Source organism: Molossus molossus, unplaced genomic scaffold (assembly GCF_014108415.1).
Source record: "Molossus molossus isolate mMolMol1 unplaced genomic scaffold, mMolMol1.p scaffold_m16_p_18, whole genome shotgun sequence".
In the NCBI taxonomy this organism is placed as follows: Eukaryota; Metazoa; Chordata; class Mammalia; order Chiroptera; family Molossidae; genus Molossus; species Molossus molossus.
Genome location: NW_023425353.1, coordinates 46,492,133 through 46,503,594, shown reverse-complemented (window position 1 = coordinate 46,503,594; position 11,462 = coordinate 46,492,133).

Genomic DNA, 11,462 nt, shown 5'->3' with positions numbered 1-11,462 from the left:
GATGGGGAGCAAAGCTGACCCATCACAGCTGAGGGCCTCTCAGGCTGACCAGGCTGACAACCACAAAACACGTGAGTGAAATGATCATAGATTATGCAACCTCAAATTAAGGAACTGCCCAGCTACCCCACACAATCATGAATAAAAGTAAATGATTTCCGCTTTAAGCCACTAATTTGGAGAGTGGTCTGTTAGTCAGTCAAGGCTAACTAATACAGTCACAGATAGCATGTTACTATGTGACTGGCCCAAAGTCTACTGATTGTAAGTCTGGCACTAGTACCCTAAGATTGTCCAAGGTATAAAAAGGGACTTCCTGATCCAAAGTTTGGGAATCACTGCATTCTAAAGCATTTTCCACTTTGAGATTCAGAAAACAAACTGTATATTAAAAATTCTGAGGAGCCATACAGTATAAGAAAATAAACCTGCTTTTTAAAAAAATGCTAAAGACACCCTCCCCTTTCAAAATTTTATGACCTCTTAGCATCACAGTCTTGGCATTATCATCATTGCTGAAACCCTGTTCTGAATGTAATGGTAAGGGGACTGGAGAAGTACTGTGAGGTCTTGGTTCTGGTTCAAGATGTAGCATTTACAAACTGTAGAGCCTTTCATAAATCTAATTTGGTAAAATTAGATAAAAGGAGACACATAATTCCTGCCCTTCTAGTTCATCATCAACCTATTCATGTCACCGTGAATGGAAATTTAAATGATGCGTGACACTTTGTTTTCTGTACTATATTCTGTTTTTGATGAGTCGTGACAACTCTGAAGTGGCAAATCATTCATTCATCTCAAAATCTTTTTTGAGAGCCTGCTTTAAGTCAGGTACTATTCTGAGTGCTGGGGATATTAGTGAAAAAGTCTCTATGGCAGCTTGTATTCTAATGGAGGAGGTAGACTATAAATCTGCAAAGAAATAGCTAACATAATGCAAGATGGTAATAAAAACTGGGAAGCGAAACAGACTAAAGGGCTAGAGCGGTGGTTCTTAAACTTCAACTTGAAGCAGAATCACCTGGTAGATTTGTTAAAATCCACATGTCTAGGCCCATCTCCTAGAGTGTCTGTTTTAGTGAGTCTCAAATGGTAACTGAGAATTTTCATTTTTAACAAATTCCCAAGTGATGCTGCTGCCATTGGTGGAAGCATCATGTTTTACAAACCAATGGGATAGTCACAGGAAGTTGTTTTTTTGGAGGAGGTGGTCAGAGGAGGTCTCTCTGACTATCAGACACCCCTGAAGTGAGGGAGGAAGCCATGGGGAGACCTGGGAAGAGAACTTTAGGTAGAGGGCACAGCACAGCATGTGCAAAGGCCCTGGGGCAGAATTGAGCTTGTTGTGCTGGAGGAAAAACAAGGGTTTATTTTCCTAATAGACATTGATATGGTTAGCAAACAGTGTCCTTGTTACCTAAATGATATGAATTATGTGTGGCAATATTCTCAGGTCAGGACCTGCAGGATCCAACTGGGGTTGAACTTTCCACCAAACTATTTCCTGATAAGGGGCTCTTATTTAGAAATAGTTAATAGAAAAAAATACAACTGTAGGAGTTGAGGAATTTGGATTAAGTTGTATGCCAAGACAAGGACAGGAAACTGCTCATCTGGCATATTTCACTTGCAGAGGTCAACGCATTGGGGTTCTGACACCAGAACTGGGTGTTACTTAAATGCATAATCCCCAAGTCCTTGGCTGTGGCTTGCAGAAGGATCTGTGATTTCTCGGGTCAAGGCAAGTCATTTCAACATGGCTCCTTTTACATTTATGGGTTTTCCCTGGGCAATAACATGTTATGTATTTTAGAATAGTCCACACTTGGGAAATGTTTTTCACATTCCTTATCTCATTAGATCCTCCAGTTTAATTTCACAATGCAGAAAAGGCAGACACGATTATCTCCATGCTACAGGTGAGAAAACTGAGGCTCAGAGAAGCTAACGCTCAGAACCATCTCTTTCTTTTCTCTTCAAATGGCCTTTTCTTTGATAGGCACACTGTCCAAAAGCTGTGACGAGAACGCAGCAGACTGGAGCAGAGCACCGAAGACCAAGCCCATAATCTGCCCGCCAGGGCCTCTCATGAGACCATTCGGTCCCGGGTCTCTGCCTACCACTCCACTCGTGTGCATGTTCTCATTGCCATCAGTCATGAAAATGGTGTGGCCTCCACTCAGAAGGCAGATCATTTGCAAGAAGAAAAGGAACATGAAACTCTACTGAGTACCCACGATCCAGGCACTTGGTTCAACATTTCTAAAATGTGGCTTTAGTTAATCCTGCTGGCGATGGGAATTTTTTCCACTTTGTAGTAAAACAAAACAACACACACACACACACACACACACACACACACACACACAATTGGGGCTCAGAGAAACTAATGGATCTGAAGGCAAAAATGTGAGTGACTCAATATCACTTCTCACTGTTGGTGTTTCCTCTACCTCAGTAGCCATAAAGCCTTCTTTAAACACTACACTGAAGTAAACACATGATAGGAAGGAGACACTTCTTAGTAGGGACAGTTTCATGTCAGTCAATCCAAAAGTTTGAATCAGTAACATTTTTTTTTATGCTGAGAGATGAAAGGGTTAAAAAAAATTAACCTAGAAGAAATGTCCATCATTGCCTTTTAAAAAAAACTCAAATGTCCTCATGTGAAGGACCACATTCCATCATAATTATTTGTTTATTAAGACTATTATTTTTAGAGCAATGTTAAGCTCATAGCAAAATTGAGGGAAGGTACAGAGATTTCCCATGTTTCTCCTGCCTCCCACACCAACATAGCCTCTCCTATTGTCAACAATCCTCCACAAGAGTGGTACATTTGTTCAACTGTACTTTCACTGACACATCATTATCATCCTAAGTCCATAATTTACCTTACAATTCATTCTTAGTGTTGTACATTCTGTGGTTTGGACAAATGTAGAATGACATGCATCCATCTTATTGTATCATACAGAGATTTTTGCTGCCCTAAAAATCCTCTGTGCTCCATCTATTCAACCCTCCCTCCACCCAACCCATGGCAAGTGATCTTTTTCTTGTCTCCATAGTTTTGCAGAATGTCACATACTTGAAATCATATTAAGTATGTATACAGCCTTTTCAGATTGGGTTTTTTCATATAAGAATATGCCTTCCCCAGCCAGTGTGATTCAGTGGCTGAGTGTTGACCCATGGAACAAGAGGCTACCGGTTCAAATCCAGGTCAGGGCACACGCCCAGGTTTTAGGCTTAATCCCCAGTGGGGGATGCGCATGAGGCAGCAAATGGATGTTTCTCTCTCACATCAATGTTTCTATCTCTCTCCCTTCTCCCTTCCTCTCTCTTTCAAAAATCAATTTTAAAAATATTTTAAAAAAGAAAAAAGAATTTGCCTGTATGTTTCTTTCATGACTTGATAGCTCATTTCTTTTTAGCACAGAGCGATATTCTCTTGTGTGGATGTACCATAGTTTATTTATTCATTTACCTACTGAAGAATATCCCAGATGCTTCCAAGTTTGGGTAATTATGAATAAAGCTGCTATAAACAGCTGTGTGCAGGTTTTTGTGTGGACATAAGTTTTCAAAGTCTTTGGGTAAATGCCAAGGAATGCAATTGCTGGATTGTAGGATGAGAGTATGTTTTGTTTTGTAAAAAACTGCCAAACTGTCTTCCAAAGGGACTGTATCATTTTGCATTCCCATCAGTAATAAATGAGAGTTGTTTTGCTTCGCATCCTTGCCAGCATTTAGTATTGTAAATGTTCTGAATGTTGGCCATTCTAACAGGTGTGTAGATGTCTCGTTGTTGTTTAAATTTTCATTTCCCCATTGACGTAGGAAGTGGAGCATCTTTTCATATGTTTATTTGCCTTCTGTATATCTTCTTTGGTGAGGTGTCTATTAAGACCTTTGGACCATTTCTTAATCAGGTTGTTTGTTTTCTTATTGTTTATTTTTAAGAGCTCTTTGCATATTTTAGATAACAATCTTTTATCAGATATGTCTTTTGCAAATATTTTCTGCCAGCCTGTGGCTTGTCTTTTCATTCTCTTGGTATTGTTTTTGGCAAAGCAGAAGTTTTTAGTTTTAATGAACTTCATCTTATCAATTCTTTCCCTCATGAATTGTCCTTTTGGTGTTATATCAAAAAATTTATGACCATTCCCAAAGTCATTTAGAGTTTCTTCTATGTTATCTTTTAGGAGTTTTATAGTTTTACATTCTACATTTAGGTCTGTGATCCATTTCAAGTTAATTTTTTAGAAGAGTGTAAGGCCTAGGTTCATTTTTTTTTTTCTTCTTACAGGTGGATGTCCAGTTGTTCCAGCACCATTTGTGGAAAGACTATTTTTACTGTTGTGTTACCTTTCCTTCTTTGCCAAATATCAGTTGACTATATTAATGTAAACCTGTTTCTGGGCTCTCTGTTCTATTTGATTTATCTATTTGTCTATTCTTTTGCCAATATCACACTGTCTTGATTACTGTCGCTTTATAATAAGTCTTGACATTGGGCAGTGTCAGTTCTCAAACTTTGTTCATCTTCAATATTATAATGGCTATCCTAGGTCTTTTGCCTATCCATATAAACTTTAGAATCAGTTTGTCAGTATCCCCAAAATAACTTGGTAGGATTTTCATTGGGATTACATTGAAACTATAGATCAACTTAGAAAGATCTGACATGTTGACAATATGGAATGTTTTTATTCATAAGCTTGAAGTGTATCTCCACTTATTTAGTTCTTCTTTAATTTTATTCATCACCATTATTTTATAGTATCATGAATGAGTGCAAGAAAAATGAGTAAGAATTTCTGGAGGAAATACCAGAAAAGAACATTTGATGACTTGAATTTGTAGAATCTCTTGTCATTAATTAATTAAATCCAAAAGTTATGGCAAATTCAACCTGTAGTTAATCCAAACAAACTAGTAAAAGCGTTCTGTCATTTGACTTACATATCTAATGAAAATGCAATTAACATGGTCAGAAAAACAAAGAGGCTGCTTTCCTGTCTTCCCCAAAGACGCTGCCATCATGCATGGAACTTGAGCACATTTCATTTTTACTCCATAAAGTGGAGAAAAATACCAAAGTCTGCTTTAAAAAATTAAATTTCCCAGGTGTTCAGTAAATGAATGAAAAAATATTGTTGAAAATATATTTTTGAAAAAATAAGGAGCTTTCCATCATATAAATGTCTCTCTCTGGTCATTGAATGGGGATAAAATTACACCTTTTAAAATGCAAAAGCTGCCCTGGACATTTTGGCTCAGTGGTTGGAGCATCGGCCTATGGACCAGAGAGTCCCAGGTTCGGTTCCTGGTAGGGGCACGTACCAAAATAAAATAAAATAAAATAAAATGCAAAAGCTGAGAATTACATAGCCAACCCACATTTATTCATGTGACTGAGAGGACCAAGAAATCAATAATTAGGCCAAGAGAATATACAAGTTATTTCATGACTCCAATCAGATCAGCCCAGCGCCAAATCCAGCATTCAGGGATTTCTGGATGACTTTACTCTCAACTGCATTGGAAAAAAATATTTCCAGCCAGCATTCTAGAAACTGGATGTTAGAGAAAGGCATTCTAACTGAAGAGTTTAGTAGTAGAAAGTACTACAGAAAAAAAAATTTTTTCATAAAAAGATTTTTTTAAGAACAGAGTTACTTCCTCCAAAAGACCATTGGTAAAGGCTAGAACTCAGAGACCAGCAAAGGAGTCTGTCTTCTTGAGATAATATTTCTACACATCTAAATTCAGTCATGTATCTGGGTTTGTGCTCAATCTTTGCCTAAGACAGGAATGTTCCTCTACTTTCAGAGAATTCACTTCCTGTTCAACAGGAAGTTGAATGCCCCACAACAGAAGGGATTTGGACTGTCCTGCTTGCTGTTCTCTCTCTGGGGCCTACAACAAACAGTGCCAGCCCAGGAGTAGGCAGCTGGTAAATACTGTTACAAATATTTAAAAATATCTGTTGAGTCAATTAATTTAGAAAAAATTATACTTCAATCAAAAATGATTACTCTGACTAAATTTATTTAAAAGTATCTTTCAAGATAAGATTTTAGCCTTTACCTTTTTTTCTAAGTTTTCAAATAGCATACATTAATTTTTTTTTTAAATAAAATAACCACAAGTCATATTCATTGCCACTTGCTATGGATCAAACACTGTGTACAGCATTATTCATCTATTATTACAGTTTTTCCTCACACCATCCCCAGCAAGCAGGCATGACTATTTTCTCCATGTAACTGAGGCATGGAGAAGCTAAATAACATGCCCAAAATGATTAGAAAAGGTGCAAAGCTAGAGCTCAAATCCTTAGCCAGCCCATCCTTGTCATGAACCACAGCGGGGGGCTTTGCTCTAACCTGCATACATGGAAACTCAGGGCTCCCTTACTTTGCCACTTGGAGATTTGGTTGTCTGCCCCAAATGTATTACTATGGATGCTCAAAATATGTCCTGCAGTTGGGTCTGCAGGAGCTCTGTGACTAATATCTTATGCAATGCTTTCTAAACTTGGGATGAGGAAAGTTTATTGTAAAAGAAAGCTATAATACATGACAATAAGAGGTGTCAATACGATCTATATTGCCCTCAAATTGAGAATCTCATTTAACTAACAAAAACAAGTAAATTCAAAGTTATAACTATCACTCCAGATAAGACTCCTTCAGGAATTTCAGGATCTGAAAACTTATAATACTAAGTAATCATAGATTCTATGTGTCATTGCATCTAGACGAATTAGAATTTATTCCATGAAAATGACTAAGATGCACTTGATTCCCTTCCTAAACAGAAAGGACATTTTCACAGAATTTTTGAAATTAAATTTATACTTCTGATACACACAAACATAACTAAAAAAATAATAATACACTTAATTGACATGTTTTGGGGAAATGTGTCTTGAACCACTAAATTTCTTCTGTGACTGACAAAGAATTTAACAATGTACCATACTTTTGTGTACTCACAATGAACATGGGTTACTACAGTCCAATTAACAATTACTCAGCTCATCTTAAATCTATCTTTCAGATGGCTGAAAATTAATATTTAATTTAATTTAAAAATGTTTTGGTATTCTTACCTTTCTTTCCTCCATTCACCTTTTTCTCAATGCACTGTAATGCACCAACATCATTTTTTTTGCGTAGGCTTTTAGTATGTGGCTTAGTACATAGAAATGATTTGTGGCTGCAAGCAGAACTTAAAAGTGCTATAGAAAGCAACAGTTGTGTCCGGCCGGTGTGGCTCAGTGGTTGAGCATCAACTCATGCACTAAGAGGTCGCTGGTTCGATTCCGAGTAAGGACACGTGCCCAGGTTGTGGGCCTGATCCCCAGTAGGGCCATGCAGGAGACAGCCAATCGATGTTCTCTCTCATCAATGTTTCTATCTCTCTCTCCCTCTTGCTTCCTCTCTCTCTAAAATCAATAAAGAAAATTTAAAAAAATAAAATAAAATAATAAAAAATAAAGCAATAATAAAAAATAAAGATAATTTAAAAAATAAAATAAAATAATAAAAAATAAAGTTTTGAGTATTAATTATTTTTAGGATTTTCATACTTGTGATACTGAATAATATTTATTCACTCAAGTTAGACTTTGATATTTTATTTGCAATAACTGTAAGAATGAACAGAAGTATGTGCTAATTGCCATCTTCCAGTAGCTCATAATTGTGCTAGTATATCAGAGAGCTTTAATAGAATGATTAAGAGATTATATGTTACCAGCAATTCCACTCCTAAGCATGTGCCCAAGAGATATGAGTACACATATCAAAAAGAATTGTTCAAGAACTTTCTTGGTATTCTTACCTTTATTTGTAACATTCCCAAACTGGAAACAACTGAAACAGCCATCAATTGGAGAATAAATAAATAAACTGTGGTACTAGATATCTACATGATTGAATATCAAATGGAAATTAAAAATAGAACAACTATCTAATCTACACAATAATGTAAATTTATCTCAAAAAAAAATTACGGAGGTTGAGAAACCAGCTATAAGGGAGAATACATTGTGTAAATTCACTTATATGAAGACCAATAAAATAAATGATATTAGCAAAGCTAATAAGCAGTTATAAGAGTCAAAATAGTGTTTGTTTCCAGAAGGTGAATGGTGATCAGCAGAGAATTGATACAGAGAAATTTTCTAGATTGCTGGAATTTTTTCTGTCTTAGTCTGTGTGGTAATTACGCAAGGGTATAAAAATCTAAAACTGTGTCACACTGGACATTTAGCATTGTCTATTTAACTGTACACAAAGTATACCTCAATAAATATGATTACTCTGAACTTTTTCTTCAACAAAACACTTTGTTCTGCGGCTATATCTGCCTTAATGCACCTAGGCCTAGTTCATTACTTTAACAGTATCTATTTAAAGAAAAGATGATTGATGTTCTGCTGGAGTTTGGCTTGGCTGATGGGTGTGTTGGCATAACACTAACTACTGCAACAAATAAGCTTTCATATTTCAGTGGCTTACCACAGAAGAAGCTGATTGCTCAGTCACTGAACAGTCCAATGACAGCCTTCTCGTTCTCCTCTGTATGGTGATTAAGGGACCCACCTATGGTGATTAAGGGTAGCTTGTGGCTTACCAATTCCTGCCCAGGGGCCTCAGGATCTTCTACCTCCAGAGAGAAGACATAAAGAGAGAAAGAATGTAATTAAGAAATCTTCTAGGTTTCCATCTGGTGACATGCATGTTTTATTTAGGCCTCTTCTGAGTGTTACAGTGCACAGCAGCCCCTTAAGCAAGGAACTAGGGAGATGTCTCATGATTCCCCAAACGGGGTCACATTTCCCAGCCTCATGACTCCCTCTCCTGCTTACAGATAGCATAATGGGCTGCTTAAGAGGACATGCAGCCCTGGCCAGTTTGGCTCGGCAGTTAGAGCGTCAGCCCGCGGACCAGAAAGTCCCGGGTTCGGTTCCCACTAAGACACGTACCTCAGTTGCAGTTTGTCCCCGGCCCAGTTGGGGTCGTGTGGGTGGCAACTAGTCAATGTGTCCCTTTAACATCGATGTTTTTCTCTCTCTCTCTTACCCCTCTCTCCCTCCTGCTCTATCTGAAGATAAATGCAAAAGTGTCCTCGAGTGAGGATAAAAAAAAAAAAAAAGAGGACATGCAGCCTCTGCCACCAGTGTCTGGGCCTGAGCTTGAACAAATCATTTGATAATCCTATGTCTTAGCTTCCCCATCTGGAAAATGGAGTGTGTAATAATACTGCTTCACAGAGTTCTTGGGCAAACTTTAAAACATGTATGAAGTAGTTAGGATAATACCTGATACATAACACATGTTTAATAAGTGTTAGCTGTATTATATAGTCCATATTATAACCAGGCGTGACAGAATGCCCACTGCATCTCCAACATGCCTAGGCCTTCATCATGGCAAAGGATGCAGTTCTTTCACCAGGGCACTTCATGGGCAGCTGAACAGGGCGCATGCTCAGAAGGGCCCTGAGCTCCAGGCCTGACACCTAGTTTAATGCTCTGTTTTCACCATATTGATATTCCTAGTAATTTTATCTTTAAACTTGTGTTTTTGTAAGTGACATCTGTCGGGACAATGGAGCATGTGTGGGAGCAGAGGAGATGCACTTAATGCACCTGCCCATGGCTGTTCTTCACTGCTGCATCCATACACAGCATGCCTGATGCTCCATGAGTACAGAATTCCAATGGCCCCATATGGGGGGGGGGGGCAGTCAGCAACATTCAAACTAACAATGTAAGCATGGTCCATGCTTTCTATCCCAACCAGAACTTGCTCTGAAGGCAAAAAGGAGGCAACCACCAAGGAACTTGATCACGTCCTCTCTTACTTGTGTTACTTCCCTGTACTAGCTAACTAGTTACTCTGAAAGTGATGACATTGAAGGAAAGAGCAAACCATAGTTCTTTTTCCTTTCAGTTCTTCCTTTCTCATCAGGACTGAAAGTCAAAGACAGAGTGTTGGAAGAATGAGCACATAATAAGAAGTAAAATAAAAACAACTGTGTCAGTTTTGTGCTGATTCCACGGTTCTAATAAGACCAAACCAGCCCTGGTCGGTTTGGCTCAGCAGTTAGAGCGTCAGCCTGCGGTCCTGAGAGACCTGGGTTCGGTTCCCACTAAGGGTACATACCTCGGTTGCAGTTTATTCCCGACCCTGGTAGGTCGTGCGGGCGGCAGCCACTCGATGTGTTCCTTTCACATGGATGTTTCTCTCTCTCTCTGTTCCTCTCTCTCCCTCCCACTCTACCTGAACAAAAAAAAAAGGAAAAATGTCCTCGAGTGAGGATAAAAAAAAAAAAAGACCAAACCAGACATGCTACAAAATACATATGCACAGATTAGCTACAAAACACAAATTGTGTAATCTTGTTGATTTCACATAGGAGCTAAATGCTCTTCTATTTGCATTGAAAACTAGCATTGCATGATGTAAAGATGAACAGTAAAATCTATGCTAATAATTTTAATTGTTTGTGTTTCTTTACTTAGAATGATATCAAATAGAAAATAAAAAATATACCATGGCAATTCCAAAGAGACAATATGGAAGAAAGGAGCTGCTTTATATTTTGCACCTTTAGTGACATTTGTCCCCTGCTTTTTTCAATAAGGGCCCCACATTTTCATTTTGCACTGGGCCCTAAAAATGTCTTGTCCCCTCTCTGACTTCTCCCAGAAGTTCCACTCAGCCACATTTTGCAGGAAATCTTACCTGGTCCCCACGCCACCCCCCTGTTCTTCTTGAGCTATCATGGTCTCCAAACCAGCAATCACCTGGCAATTTATGTTTATATATTTCTCATTACACCTTCACTCTGAAATTAATTTTGAACAAGTTATCTCCCCTAATTGTCTGTCTTTCCTGAAGAGCAGGAACAGACTTGACATTCTTATCTATCTGGCCATGGACCAGAATCACTGGGGCCTTTGTAGTCAAAATAAATTCCAGGACCAACAATGAACAGAAAGAATCAGAATCTCCAGGGCTGGGTCATTTGACTGCATAGCTAGCTTGGGAAGCAGTTGTTGAATAAATGAAAGAATGGGAAGTGTTCCAGTCCCTGGAAAGTTCATTCCTTTGGTTCCAATGCTCTCTGGTAAAATCTGGTCAATTCTTGAATTGTTTCAAGTGCTACCTAGTTCTGTGAAATCTTCCTGATTTTTACCCTCATCTCACACCCACATCTTTAACTTCCTGACCTCAAGTTCCTTAACATATATTAATTACCTTTGACGTTGAGAAATCTGTAATTGAATTTTACTTCTCTTGGTAGACTCTGGTAACACGAGGGCACAGCAGAGTGGGAACTACGGTGTGGTGAGTGAGGCATTGGCCTTGGATATAAAATGTAAGGGGAAGTCAAAAGCCTCGGTAATCAACAGAAATTATATCTTAATGCAA